The sequence below is a fragment of the Rutidosis leptorrhynchoides genome, chromosome 11 (assembly GCF_046630445.1).
Source record: "Rutidosis leptorrhynchoides isolate AG116_Rl617_1_P2 chromosome 11, CSIRO_AGI_Rlap_v1, whole genome shotgun sequence".
Classification (NCBI taxonomy): domain Eukaryota; kingdom Viridiplantae; phylum Streptophyta; class Magnoliopsida; order Asterales; family Asteraceae; genus Rutidosis; species Rutidosis leptorrhynchoides.
Window position 1 is genome coordinate 54,137,150 of NC_092343.1, and position 13,559 is coordinate 54,150,708.

The 13,559-nt window shown below is 34.0% G+C and overlaps 1 pseudogene; it reads right to left on the minus strand.

The window, feature by feature from the left end:
- Window positions 1–256: 256 nt before the first annotated feature.
- LOC139874586 (nuclear transport factor 2-like) overlaps window positions 257–13,559 on the minus strand; it is a 102,451-nt pseudogene continuing 89,148 nt past the window's right edge.

Consider the following 13,559-nt stretch of genomic DNA (forward strand, 5'->3'; position numbering starts at 1 on the left):
TGTACATAATGGTTCATATATTAATATATTATACGATGAACATGTTACTATTTTTATTAAATATAATTAATTATTTAATTTAATGATATTATCATGAGGGGCTTAAAAAAATTTTCTTTATTTTTGAATATTTTTTAAACTTGGATAATCCTTATTTATGAAATCATTATTTTAGAGAATAGATGTTGAAAGTATTATTTTTATTAGCCTACTTTTTATAGGTCTTTAAAATTTTCATAATTAGAATATTGATTGTTTAATCATTAATGTAATGCAAGTCCTTAAATGTTATAGTCACAGGCAAGCAAGAAATTGTGAAACCAAGAAGATAAAAAATATGCATCTCTTCGATTGCAAGTTTAGGAACATCTAAAAAGATGGATACCACCTGCACGATATCTTTAACCAAATATTAGTTCCGTAACTTAGATCGAAAATGTTAAAACAAGATTAGCATAATGCAACACAAAATCACAAGGCACACACTTTTGTTTTGTTTATAAACTAAAATCATTATCGAAAAAAACTGACCCTCCAAGAACTTGATCATTTCGTTCTTGTAGTAATCGTCTCTTTAACGAAAGCCATTGCCTCTGGCATAAGAAGCACCACCAAAACGCCCTCCTCTTGGTGCATCACCTCGCCCTTGTCCACCTCCTCTTCCTCCTGTTCAAATAACCGACAATGTGTATAATGTAAAATCAAAAGTTTGATTTAAGCTAAGAAAATAGGATGATTTATGAAAATAATAACTCATTGTGTAATTAGGTTAGTTTGATTCTTCAGATCATAAAGATCATAGGAGCTTCACAATCGAACACACTAGGGTCTAAAAGCAATTGCATCGCGATTAGATCTTATGGTTTATTTTAATTTAATTCTCGTTTTTTTTTTGCCAAAAAAATAATAACATAAAGCAAATCTAGTAAGAACAAAGAGAGGCACATACTTCCACCTCGAGTACCACCGCTGCTGTTTGCTCTCCTCCCTTCAATGTATACTTTGCCTTCCAGCTAAATGAATTGGAGAAGCCTGATAGTGCTCTAAATGAACATATATTTAGTATCAATATCCTTCCAATATGTAAAGTTTTTAGTTGCAATTGTTCTATTTTCAAGTAATAATCGTTTAAATAAATAAGTGCGAAGACAAAAGAAGAAAACGACGATTTGAAGACGCAAATGACCAAAAAGCTCAAATGTACAAGATATAATTCAAGTGGTTCAATTTATTGATGGGAAACGTCCAAAAATGACAAGAGTACTAGTCGCGAAACGCAAAGTACAAGATATCTAAGCGTACGAAAGGACGTTCAAAAATCCGGAACCGAGACAAGAACCGAGCATCAACGCGTGAGTCAACGAACCTAAAATTACGAGTCAACTATGCACCAGAATATAATATAATATATATATAATTATATAAAATTATATATATTATATTATATATATTAAATAATCGAGCAGCCCACGTTTTAAAAGCAAAATATCTGGGATAGGCTGGCCATGCGATCGCATGGCCTGGAGGAAGCTTTTCCATGCGATCGCATGGATGAAGGAAGCTGGCCACATCTATAAATTGCAACATTTTCGACCGAGTTCAACACATCTTTTTCTTTTCCTTCCTCTGATCAATGTAATATATATTTATATTTATAATATAAAGTTTAAATTAAGTCTAATAATAATTGGGTTAATGTAAGAAATGTTTTAAGGTTTTGTAAGTCGGAACTCTGTCCGTGTAACGCTACGCGATTAATCACCACTGTAAGCTATGTTCTTCCTTTTTAAATTAATGTCTTGTAACTAAGTTATTATTATGCTTATTTGAGCCGAAGTAATTGTGATGTTGGGCTAAATATTAAGATGAGGTTATTGGATTTTGTAACATAATTCGGGTTTGGACAAAAGACCGACACTTGTGGACATTGGACTATGAACTATTAATAGATGGGGGGTATTGTCTAATCGAATGACAACTCATTGGAATCTGTCGAACCTATCTTCAAATTAGTTAATCTAATAATTATTAAATGATTATGCATGTCCTATTTAGTGACGTTTATACGACATCTTTTACGATCATTTAATTAATTATTCGGGTTGGGTAATTGATTATTCAAACTGATCAAGTGGGTAAATTAATGTTCATATATTATTAAAACAGGGGTGGATTACATACAAGGGTAATTGGTGTAATTGTTAACAAAGTATTAAAACCTTGGATTATACGCAGTCGATAACCTGGTGTAATCATTAAACAAAGTATTAAAACCTTGTTACAGTTCGAATCCCTAATTAGTTGGAATATTTGACTTCGGAAATAAGGTTAATTTGACGAGCATTCTATAATCATGACCGATGGACTATTATGGACAAAAACCAGATAGGTATCAAATAAATCCAGGACAAAGGACAATTAACCCAGATAAATAAATTAAAATCAAAATGTTAAACATCATGATTACGGAAGTTTAAATAAGCATAATACTTTTATTTCATATTTCATCGTACCTTTATTTACTGTCATTTTAATTACTGCAATTTACTTTATCGCAATTTAAATTATGTCATTTATATTATCGTCATTTATCTTTACGCTTAAAATATAAAATCGATAAACCGGTCATTAAACGGTAAAAACCCCCTTTTATAATAATATTACTATATATAATTATACATATTTTATACAAATATACTTGTTAAAAATATAGTACGTAATCGCTATCTCCCTGTGGAACGAACTGGACTTACTAAAAACTACACTACTCTACGATTAGGTACACTGCCTATTGGGTTGTAGCAAGGTTTAGGTATATCCCATCTATATAAATAATTAAAACTTGTGAAAATTGTATCGTATTTCGTATTAAAAATAATAGTATCACGTACCACCGCTCGCACATCATCAAGTTTTTGGCACCGCTGCCGGGGAGCAGAAAGCGAAACGCTATAAAAAAAATTAGTTTTAATCTATTTTTGTAAAAATATAATAAGTTTTAAACATAAAATACAAAAATATAAAAAAAAATATATATATATATATATATATATATATATATATATATATATATATATATATATATATATATATATATAGGGGCAGGATCAATGGGGAAGTAACCAATCGGGGGGAAACGGGGGAAAGAAAAATTTTTTTTTTTTTTCGTTTTTTTGGAATTTTTTTTTCCGGCATCAAGATCACACGAAAATATGAACATTTAGAAGATACACTTCGTGATGAATGTTATTATTTAGGCGGGAAAACGATCAACAAAAAATAACATTCAAGATAATATTGGTCGTGAAGAATATGAACGTTTTTTTCTCCATGTTTTGTAAAGTAAAATTTAGCCCGATTTAGAGTTTAGGTTTTAGGGTTTAGGGTTTGGTGTTTTGGGTTTATTCCATAAACCCAAAACACCAAACCCTAAACCCTAAACCCTAAACCCTAAACCCTAAACTCTAAACCGTTCGTGTTAAAACTCAATCTAAATCCTAAATCTAAACCCTAAACCCTAAATTTCTAAACCCTAATATCTAAACCCTATAAACCCTAATATCTAAACCCTAATATCTAAAACCCAATAGCTAAAACCTCAGCATACGCTCGAAAAACATGATAATTGTTATATATATTACTTCTTCGAGCATTTTCCAGCCAAAATAAAAACATTTATCACAAAGTCTCTCTACTAAATGTTCATATTTTCATCCCATCTATAATGTTCGTGAACAAAGTTTTTTTAAAAAACGAAAAAAAAAGTTTTTGCTTCCCCCCGCTTCCCCCCGATTGGTTATTTCCTCTTGATCCTACCCCTATATATGTGTGTGTGTATATATATATATATATATATATATATATATATATATATATATATATATATATATATATATATATATATATATATATATATATATATATATATATATATATATATATATATATATATATATATATATCTATTTATTTTAGCGTTTACGTAAAAAAAGAAAATATATTTTATATAAAGTATAAAATTATTTTTATTAAGTTCTTAAAAATATAATTCTAAATATTACTTATGTTAATTTTGTAAAGTTTATAAATTAAATACATAATCATAAAAAATAAATAATAAATAAGTAAAATTGAATTTAGGCCGAATATTATAGCAGCCCAACAATCTGGTTTAGTTTCCTGACCCATGCGAACGCATGGATTTAAAACCCTCAACTCATGCGATCGCATGAGCTGATGTGACAGGACTGATACCTTAGACGTACGATTAGGGTTAGGTTTTTAATAATAATAATTATTAATTAATTAGATTAGGGTTTTAATTTAATATAATTAGTTTAAGTGTAGTTTTAATTAATTATAAGTTTTAATTAGTTTTATTAATTATAAAATTAATACTTTTATAAAATAATAATATAAAAATAATATTTTTATAAAAATAAGTGATTTTATCATTTTTTGTTTCTTTTTATAAATTGTATATTTTAAACTTATAATTCGTAATTTGTATTTTTATCGTTCGTAATTAGTTCTAAACTTAGTTTTTGCCATAGTTATTTTATATTTCTAGATCTTTAAGCTTTGCCGTAAAATCCCTTAAGTGCTTTTTCTTTAGATTAAGATTTAGGCGCTTTAGAATTTTGTGACGCAGTTTTTATATTTTAGTGCCTTTTTAAGTTATTGCCGTTTTGGATTTAGAATTCCTTTAAGCTTTAATACCTTTAGACGTAAGTTTTAATTTTTAGTTTTTAGACTTTTAAGTTTCGACGTTTTTCTTTCTTATTTTTTTTTATTTTCGACGTTTTTCTATTTTTCATTTCTACGCTCTAGTTTTTAGGACATAGATTTTTATTTCAAAATTTCGACGAAAAATTATAAAAAGCGATTAAATTAATAGACATCCAAATTTTCTGGTTCGTAGTAATAGTTGGATTTGTTAGTGGCGAGTTGTGGACTTCCGATTTAAAGGGTCCTGGCTACCTGCTGTATCTATTGGCTATTCGAAACGTGGGCAAAATCAGAAAAGTATATTAATTTGATAACTTTAATAATTTTTATATTTATTACTACTAGGATATTCAATGAATGCACCCAGCAAAACGTTCACCACCTTTCATACGTTCACCTCCTGTAACCCGATCAAGACATCTAGCTAATATTGCCGCTGTTGATTTTTCTTTAGAATCATCATCTAGTCGAAAAAGAACTCCAATTCAAATTTCCGATAATCCATTTTTTTGAACCCGATTTCACAATTGAGAACCCGGAGGATATTCAAGGACAATTCTAAGATCCTGAACCACTAATCATTCCTTCTGAACCACAAACCGTTAAATCAGAATCTTCTAGTAATTCGGATTCAACAATTTCAAATATTGAAATAACGGAACCTCTAAGTATGGAAGACCGAATGAGAGCCACACGCACGGGCCAAGGTCACGCCATTATTCGACCAGACATTAATGCGTCAGATTATGAAATCAAAGGACAAATCCTACACATGGTAACTAATCAATGCCAATATAGTGGTACGCAAAAAGAAGATCCAAACGAACATCTTCGAACCTTTAATAGGATCTGTACTCTATTTAAAATCAGAGAAGTTGAGGATGAACAGATCTATCTCATGTTGTTTCCCTGGACTATAAAGGGAGAAGCCAAAGATTGGTTAGAATCGTTACCTGAAGGAGCGATTGATACATGGGATGTTTTAGTTGAGAAATTTCTTAAATGATTCTTTCCGGCATCTAAAGCCGTAAGACTTCAAGGAGAAATTGTTACGTTCGCGCAAAATCTAAATGAAACATTATATGAGGCATGGATAAGATTCGGAAAGTTGTTGAGAGGATGTCCTCAGCACGGTTTAGACACTTATCAAATAGTACATATATTCTACCAAGGTGTCAACGTCGCTACACGATGTAGCGACCCAACAAAATCGTCATTGACGGCGCCGTCTACTTAGGTCCCGTTACGTGGTCATAAGTCTTTAAAAAGACGTTAGACCAAAATATGTCGCATTCATTTCAAATGTAAAAGTGTTTCAAGTTTACAAAGGTAGTTCCACGACTAGTTACAAAACAATGTTTAACGTACAAATGAAACCTATGCGACACAATTTTGAAATTAATCCAAAAGATGCTCCATGTATGCATATATACTCGACATCCAAGCAAGTATCAAAAAGAGTGCGGAAGCATGTATCACATAGCATTTAAGGACCTGAGAAAACATATAGAAAACTGTCAACGAAAAACGTTGGTGAAATCATAGGTGTATTAGTAACGTTGTTTTTGAACCACAGGATTTAATATAGTTGATTATCCAAATTGTTTGTATTCCAAAAGTATGTTCGCGAGCACCCAATTATCAAACTTAACTATTTTGTGCCCTGTTACGTAGTGTTAGAACATACACTATACTCGAAAATATATTTCATCCGCTAACGGTAGCGAACCGTCCGAATGAGGCTCGTTAAGCCCATGTGATCACATAATATAAGTTCTCGTTTACACCCTGCAAGTGTAACTAATGATAATTGAATTGAGACTTTTTGTTCAAACTCGCACGTGGAATGTTTGTTTTCTTAATTGTGTTCAAAGCATAAAAGTATGATACGTATATGTTTCTTATCCCATAGTTTAAAAATAAAAGTTGTTGAAAAGGTGGGACTATGATCTCACCTTGAGTGCAAGCGTATAAAAGTACTTCAACAAGTAAACGTGTGCAAGAACGAATGCTAGTCTTAACCTAAACAAATAGGTTGTATCAATAACGGTAAACACGGTTGGTTAAATATGTTCAATTAGTCCTATGGCTCGTTACGACTCGATTATTATAGCATGTGAATCAAATTGTCAAGTTTCATGCAAGGTACAAGTATAAAAGCATGTTAGAATGATTGCATAAGTATTTGGTTAAGTTTGGACAAAAGTCAACTTTGGTCAAGTCAAAGTCAACGAAAAAGTCAACACATTCGGGTCGGGTCCCGAACTATTTTTCTGAGGTTTTTAATCATATATAAGCATGTTAGAACAAGTTACATGTGAATCGGAGGTGCGTAGCATAACAAATATTTTTCGAAATTTGACCATGTAGGTCAGAACCCAAACACGGCAAATGCCGCGCCGCGATCAAGGAGGGCCGCGCCGCGACACTTAACGTGCTCTGGTGCCTGGTCAGTTTCAATTGTTCCAGTCTAAATTAAATCTTCAATTTAGCACAATTCACAAACCGTAAACACTTACGACACGTATCTTATATCGTTGGAAAGATAATTTGACAAGGAACACAAATAAACACGTTTCATCAATCAAAGACATCATTTGCAATAATCGAAATTTCCAAATTAAATGATCAATTAATGCTGAACATAAATGCTTCAATTTCATAAATGCATAATTATGATTCGGGAAATAAATGCACACATATGATACGCCGTTTAGTAGATAATTACGCATACAATGTAATTAAACACTTACAAACAATATTGCAAAGCATTCAATGCATCAAAGGTTCATTTTACTCCTATCAAACCCTAACCCAAATTTACAAAATTAACAATTTTACTTATGAAGCTAATCAATGTTAACCTACATATCAATTTGAAGCTAGTGATGTTAGGAACACATTTAATACATGCATTTATAACATCTAACAACATTTAAGCAACCAAATCTCAAGATCAAACACACCAAATTTTCAAGTTCATGCTAATTACTTAAAATAACGAGATCGAGCATATAAATCACATATTCATGTTAGACTTGAGCATAGACACTAATTAACACTTTTATAAGTAAAAAAAACATCAAGAACACAAAATCTAGTGATTTTAGAAAGTTACCCAAATGTAATGAAATCGGTATGGAATCGAAGAGGAAGATGCGAGGATTCCAAATATGTAATTTGTTTGGATTGATGCTTGCTCGATTTGAAATAGATGGTGATTATTTGTTTGAGAGTTGAGAGAACTTGAAAGTATCAAAAGTAGAAAAGGGAGGATGAATGAGTGGATGGAGGAGAAGGGTTGACTAGTTGACCTAGTCACTAGTTTGACCCTTTGGCGACTTTAGTCATTCGAGTTTAAATCGGGTGCGTGAATTACCTAAACGAAATATTTTAAAACGCGTATTAACGGAAGATGTTATAATTATATAACGGACTTTAAAATAGTAAACGGAAAAGTAAACTGAAAAAGGCGGGATGTTACATTACCTACTCCTTAAAAGAAATTTCGTCCCAAAATTTAAGTAGGCGTAGTAGTCGTTGTTTCTTCCTCGAGACCTTGCATTTCCGAATCCATGAATAAGTGAGGGTATTTCTTTTGCATTTGGTCTTGTCTTTCCCAAGTAAACTCGGGTCCCCTTTTGGCGTTCCAACGGACCTTGAAAATTGGAATTCGGCTTTGCTTTAACGTTTTGACGGAGGTGTCCACAATTTCAACCGATTCCTCCACGAAATGAAGTTTGTCATCAATGGTAAGCTCCTCAAGAGGGATGGCGATATCGGGTTCGGCAAGGCACTTTTTCAAGTTGGATACATGGAAAGTAGGATGAACGGAGCTCAATTGAGGCGGAAGATCTAAACGATAAGCAACGGTTCCAACACGCTCCAAGATTTCGAAAGGACCAATATACCGCGGATTTAGCTTCCCGCGTTTCCTAAAATGGATTACACCTTTCCAAGGTGCGACTTTTAACATTACGCGATCACGGACTTGAAATTCAAGGTCGTTGCGTCGTTTGTTGGTATAGCTCTTTTGACGACTTCGGGCCGTCCTAAGCCTATCTCAGATTTAAACGATCTTCTCGGTTGTTTCATGAATGAGTTTGGGTCCGGTGATTTATGTGTCGCCTACTTCGACCCAACAAAGAGGTGAACGACATTTTCGGCCATATAAAGCTTCGAATGGTACGGCGTTGATACTCGCGTGATAACTATTGTTGTAGGAGAATTCGGCGAGAGGCAAGTGATTATCCCAAGCTTTTCCAAAGTTGATAACACAGGCTCGTAGCATGTCTTCCAAAGTTTTAATTATGCGTTCGCTTTGTCCGTCGGTTTGTGGATGATATGTGGTGCTCATGTCTAAACGCGTTCCCAACACTTCTTGTAAAGTACGACAAAATCTAGAAGAAAAACGGCCATCTCGGTCGGAAATAATTGATAAGGGCTCACCGTGACGTGCTATGATTTCCTTAATGTAAATTTGTGCAAGTTTTTCCATGTTGTCGGTTTCCTTCATAGCTAGGAAGTGTGCGGATGTGGTGATTCGGTCAACAATGACCCAAATAGTATCGTAACCGCCCAACGTCTTTGGTAGTTTGGTGATAAAATCCATCGTTATCCTTTTCCACTTCCATTGCGGGATTTCGGGTTGTTGAAGTAGTCCGGACGGTCTTTGATGTTCGGTTTTGACTTTGGAGCAAGTTAGGCATTTTCCAACATAAGTAACAACGTCCCTTTTAATGTTCGGCTGCCAATATTGTTCCTTGAGGTCATGGTACATCTTATTGGCACCGGGGTGAATCGAATATCTTGACTTATGGGCTTCGTCTAAAATGGCTTCGTAGGTTCCCATAACTAGGTACCCAAATTCTTCCATCGAAATATCGAAGTCCGGTTTCTTTAACTTAGAATCGAGAGGTGAGGACGTTCAAGTATTCGAGAGAGATGTTTTCATTCTTGAGAGCCTCATCTTGGGCTACACGAATTTGACTATTGAGATTGGTGTGGATGATGATGTTTAAATCTCGAACGCGAAGAGGCACCGCTCTTTCTTTTCGACTTAAGGCATCGGCTACTACATTTGCCTTCCCGGGATGGTAACAAAGCTCGCAATCGTAATCGTTTAAGGTTTCAATCCACCATCGTTGCCTCATGTTTAGTTGCTTTTGGTCGAAGATGTATTGGAGGCTTTTGTGATTGGTGAAGATAGTACTCTTGGTTCCATAAAGATAGTGTCTCCACATTTTAAGTGCAAAGACAACGGCTCCGAGTTCAAGATCATGTGTCGTGTAGTTCCGTTCATGAATTTTTAGTTGTCGAGAGGCATAAGCAATGACTTTCTTTCGTTGCATCAATACACACCTAAAACCATGTTTCGAGGCATCGCAATATACAACAAAATCATCATTGCCTTCGGGAAGAGACAAGATAGGAGCGGTGGTTAGCTTTGTCTTCAAGACTTGAAACGCGGATTCTTGCTCGGTCGCCCAAGAATTGACGAATGTGAGTAGGTGTAGTGGGGTTTTTCTATTTGCTAATGGCTTCAATTTTTGCGGTATCGACTTTAATACCTTGGTCACTTACAACATGACCAAGAAATTGAACTTCCTTCAACCAAAATTCACACTTGAAGAATTTGGCATAGAGTCGTTCTTGTCTCAAGAGTTTAAGCACAAGTCGGAGATGTTGTTCGTGCTCTTCTTCACTTTTAGAATAGAACAAAATATCATCGATGAACACGATAACGAATTTGTCGAGGTATGGTTTGCACACGCGGTTCATGAGGTCCATGAACACCGCTGGCGTGTTAGTTAGTCCAAATGGTATTACAAGAAATTCATAACTACCATAACGAGTCCAGAAAGCAGTTTTGGAGACATCTTCCCCCTTAACCCTTAGTTGATGATAACCCGAGCGGAGATCGATTTTTGAATATACACAAGACCCTTGTAGTTGATCAAAGAGGTCATCAATGCGTGGAAGAGGATATCGGTTCTTAACCCTCAATTTATTTAGTTCACGGTAATCAATGCACATTCGTAGGGATCCATCTTTCTTCTTAACGAACAAAATCGGAGCTCCCCAGGGTGAATGGCTAGGTTGGATAAAACCACAGTCAAGTAGTTCTTGGATTTGACTTTGTAATTCTTGCATCTCGGATGGAGCAAGCCTATACAGTGCACGTGCTACGGGTGCGGCCCCCGGAATAAGATCGATTTGGAATTCAACCGGTCGATGAGGTGGAAGACCCGGCAATTCGTCGGAAAATACATCGAAAAAGTCACTAACAATTGACACATCATCGATATGCTTCTCATCGGTCTCGACTTTCTTAACGTGAGCTAGAATCGCGAAACAACCTTTACGAAGTAATTTTCTAACTTTAAGGCACAAGACGAGGTTGAGTCCGGTGCAACTCTTATCGCCATAGACAATCAAGGGTTCACCATTCTCGATAGGAATTCGGATTGCGTTAAGATCACAAAGTATGTGAGATTTCGTTTTGACTAACCAATTCATACCGATTATTACATCAAAGCTCCCTAGTTCCATGGGTATCAAGTCAATTTCAAATTTTTTACCCAAAATGTTTAATGTACACCCCCGGTAATATGTGTAGGCACTTAATAAGTTCCCGTTAGCCACCTCAATGGCATAAGTAGTATCTAGGGAAAGTGGTAGAGTGTAAAGAGTATGAGTCAAAGCCTTGGATACAAAACATTTATCGGCACCCGAATCGAATAAGCAAGAAACATAAGAGTTGTTGAGAAGAAATGTACCCGTGACTAGTTCATTGTCATCCCGGGCCTCTTGGGTATTAATGTTGAAAGCTCGGTCGCGTGTATTAGGGTTGGCTTTCTTCTTTGGGCATGCATCCCTATAATGGCCCGTTTGGCCACATCCGAAACAAACACCCGGTTTTGGTGCATTGGGTCCCTTTTGAGTGACGGGAGCGGTATTCCTACAATCGTTAGCCACATGGCCACTTCTTTGACATTTGTTGCAAAATGGCTTGCCACATTCACCATTGATAATGCTAAAAACGAACTTATATTTCATAGCATTATTCCTCAAGAAAGACAAGCTTTTAGTTGCAATTGTTCTATTTACAAGTGATATTCGTTTAAATAATAAAAGGCGAAGACAAAAGACAGATTCGACGAATTGAAGACGCAAACGACCAAAAAGCTCAAAAGTACAAAATACAATCAAAGAGGTTCCAATTATTGATAAGAAACGTCTCGAAATTACAAGAGTACAAGATTCAAAACGCAAAGTACAAAATATAAAATTGTACGCAAGGACGTTCGAAAATCCGGAACCGGGACATGAGTCAACTCTCAACGCTCGACGCAATGGACTAAAAATTACGAGTCAACTATGTACATAAATATAATATAATATATAATTAATTCTTAAAATTAATATATATATTATAATATATTTATAAATTGTCGGCAAGAAAGAAGCTAAAGGAGGGTGAGCTGTATTTTCAAACTCCACAACTCGCGGAGTTTGAAGGCAAAAATTGCCGCGAGTCGCGGAGCCCCAAATTTAGAAACTGCCTATAAAGCTCGCGCATTCTGATCGTAAAAAAACCAACATATATATCCATCCATCTATCTAAACGTAAATATATATATATATATATATATAATAATATATATATATATATATATATATATATATATATATATATATATATATATATATATAATTTATATTTTAATTTTAATTTTAATTTTAAATCCTAATAATAAGGGTATGTTAGCAAATGTTGTAAGGGTGTAAGTCGAAATTCTGTCCGTGTAACGCTACGCTATTTTTAATCATTGTAAGTTATGTTCAACCTTTTTAATTTAATGTCTCGTAGCTAAGTTATTATTATGCTTATTTAATCTGAAGTAATCATGATGTTGGACTAATTACTAAAATTGGGTAATTGGGCTTTGTACCATAATTGGAGTTTGGACAAAAGAACGACACTTGTGGAAATTAGACTATGGGCTATTAATGGGCTTTATATTTGTTTAACTAAATGATAGTTTGTTAATATTAATATAAAGATTTACAATTGGGCGTCCCTATAAATTACCATATACACTCGATCGGACACGATGGGCGGGGTATTTATATGTACGAATAATCGTTCATTTTACCGGACACTGGAATGGATTAATAGCCAATAGAATAATTAAAACAGGGGTGAAATTATGTACAAGGACACTTGGTATAATTGATAACAAAATATTAAAACCTTGGGTTACACTCAGTCGACATCCTGGTGTAATTATTAAACAAAGTATTAAAATCTTGTTACAGTTTAAGTCCCCAATTAGTTAGAATATTTAACTTCGGGTATAAGGATAATTTGACGAGGACACTCGCACTTTATATTTATGACTGATGGACTGTTATGGACAAAAACCAGACGGACATATTAAATAATCCAGGACAAAGGACAATTAACCCATGGGCATAAAACTAAAATCAACACGTCAAACATCATGGTTACGGAAGTTTAAATAAGCATAATTCTTTTATTTCATATTTAATTTCCTTTATTTTATATTTAATTGCACTTCTAATTATCGCATTTTTATTGTTATTGTATTTAATTGCACTTTTAATTATCGTACTTTTTAATTATCGCAAGTTTATTTTATCGCACTTTTATTATTCGCAATTTCATTATCGTTATTTACTTTACGCTTTAAATTAAGTCTTGTATTTATTTATTATTTTATTTTTGGTTTTAACTGCGACTAAAGTTTTAAAATCGACAAACCGGTCATTAAACGGTAAAAACCCCCCTTTATAATAATAATATT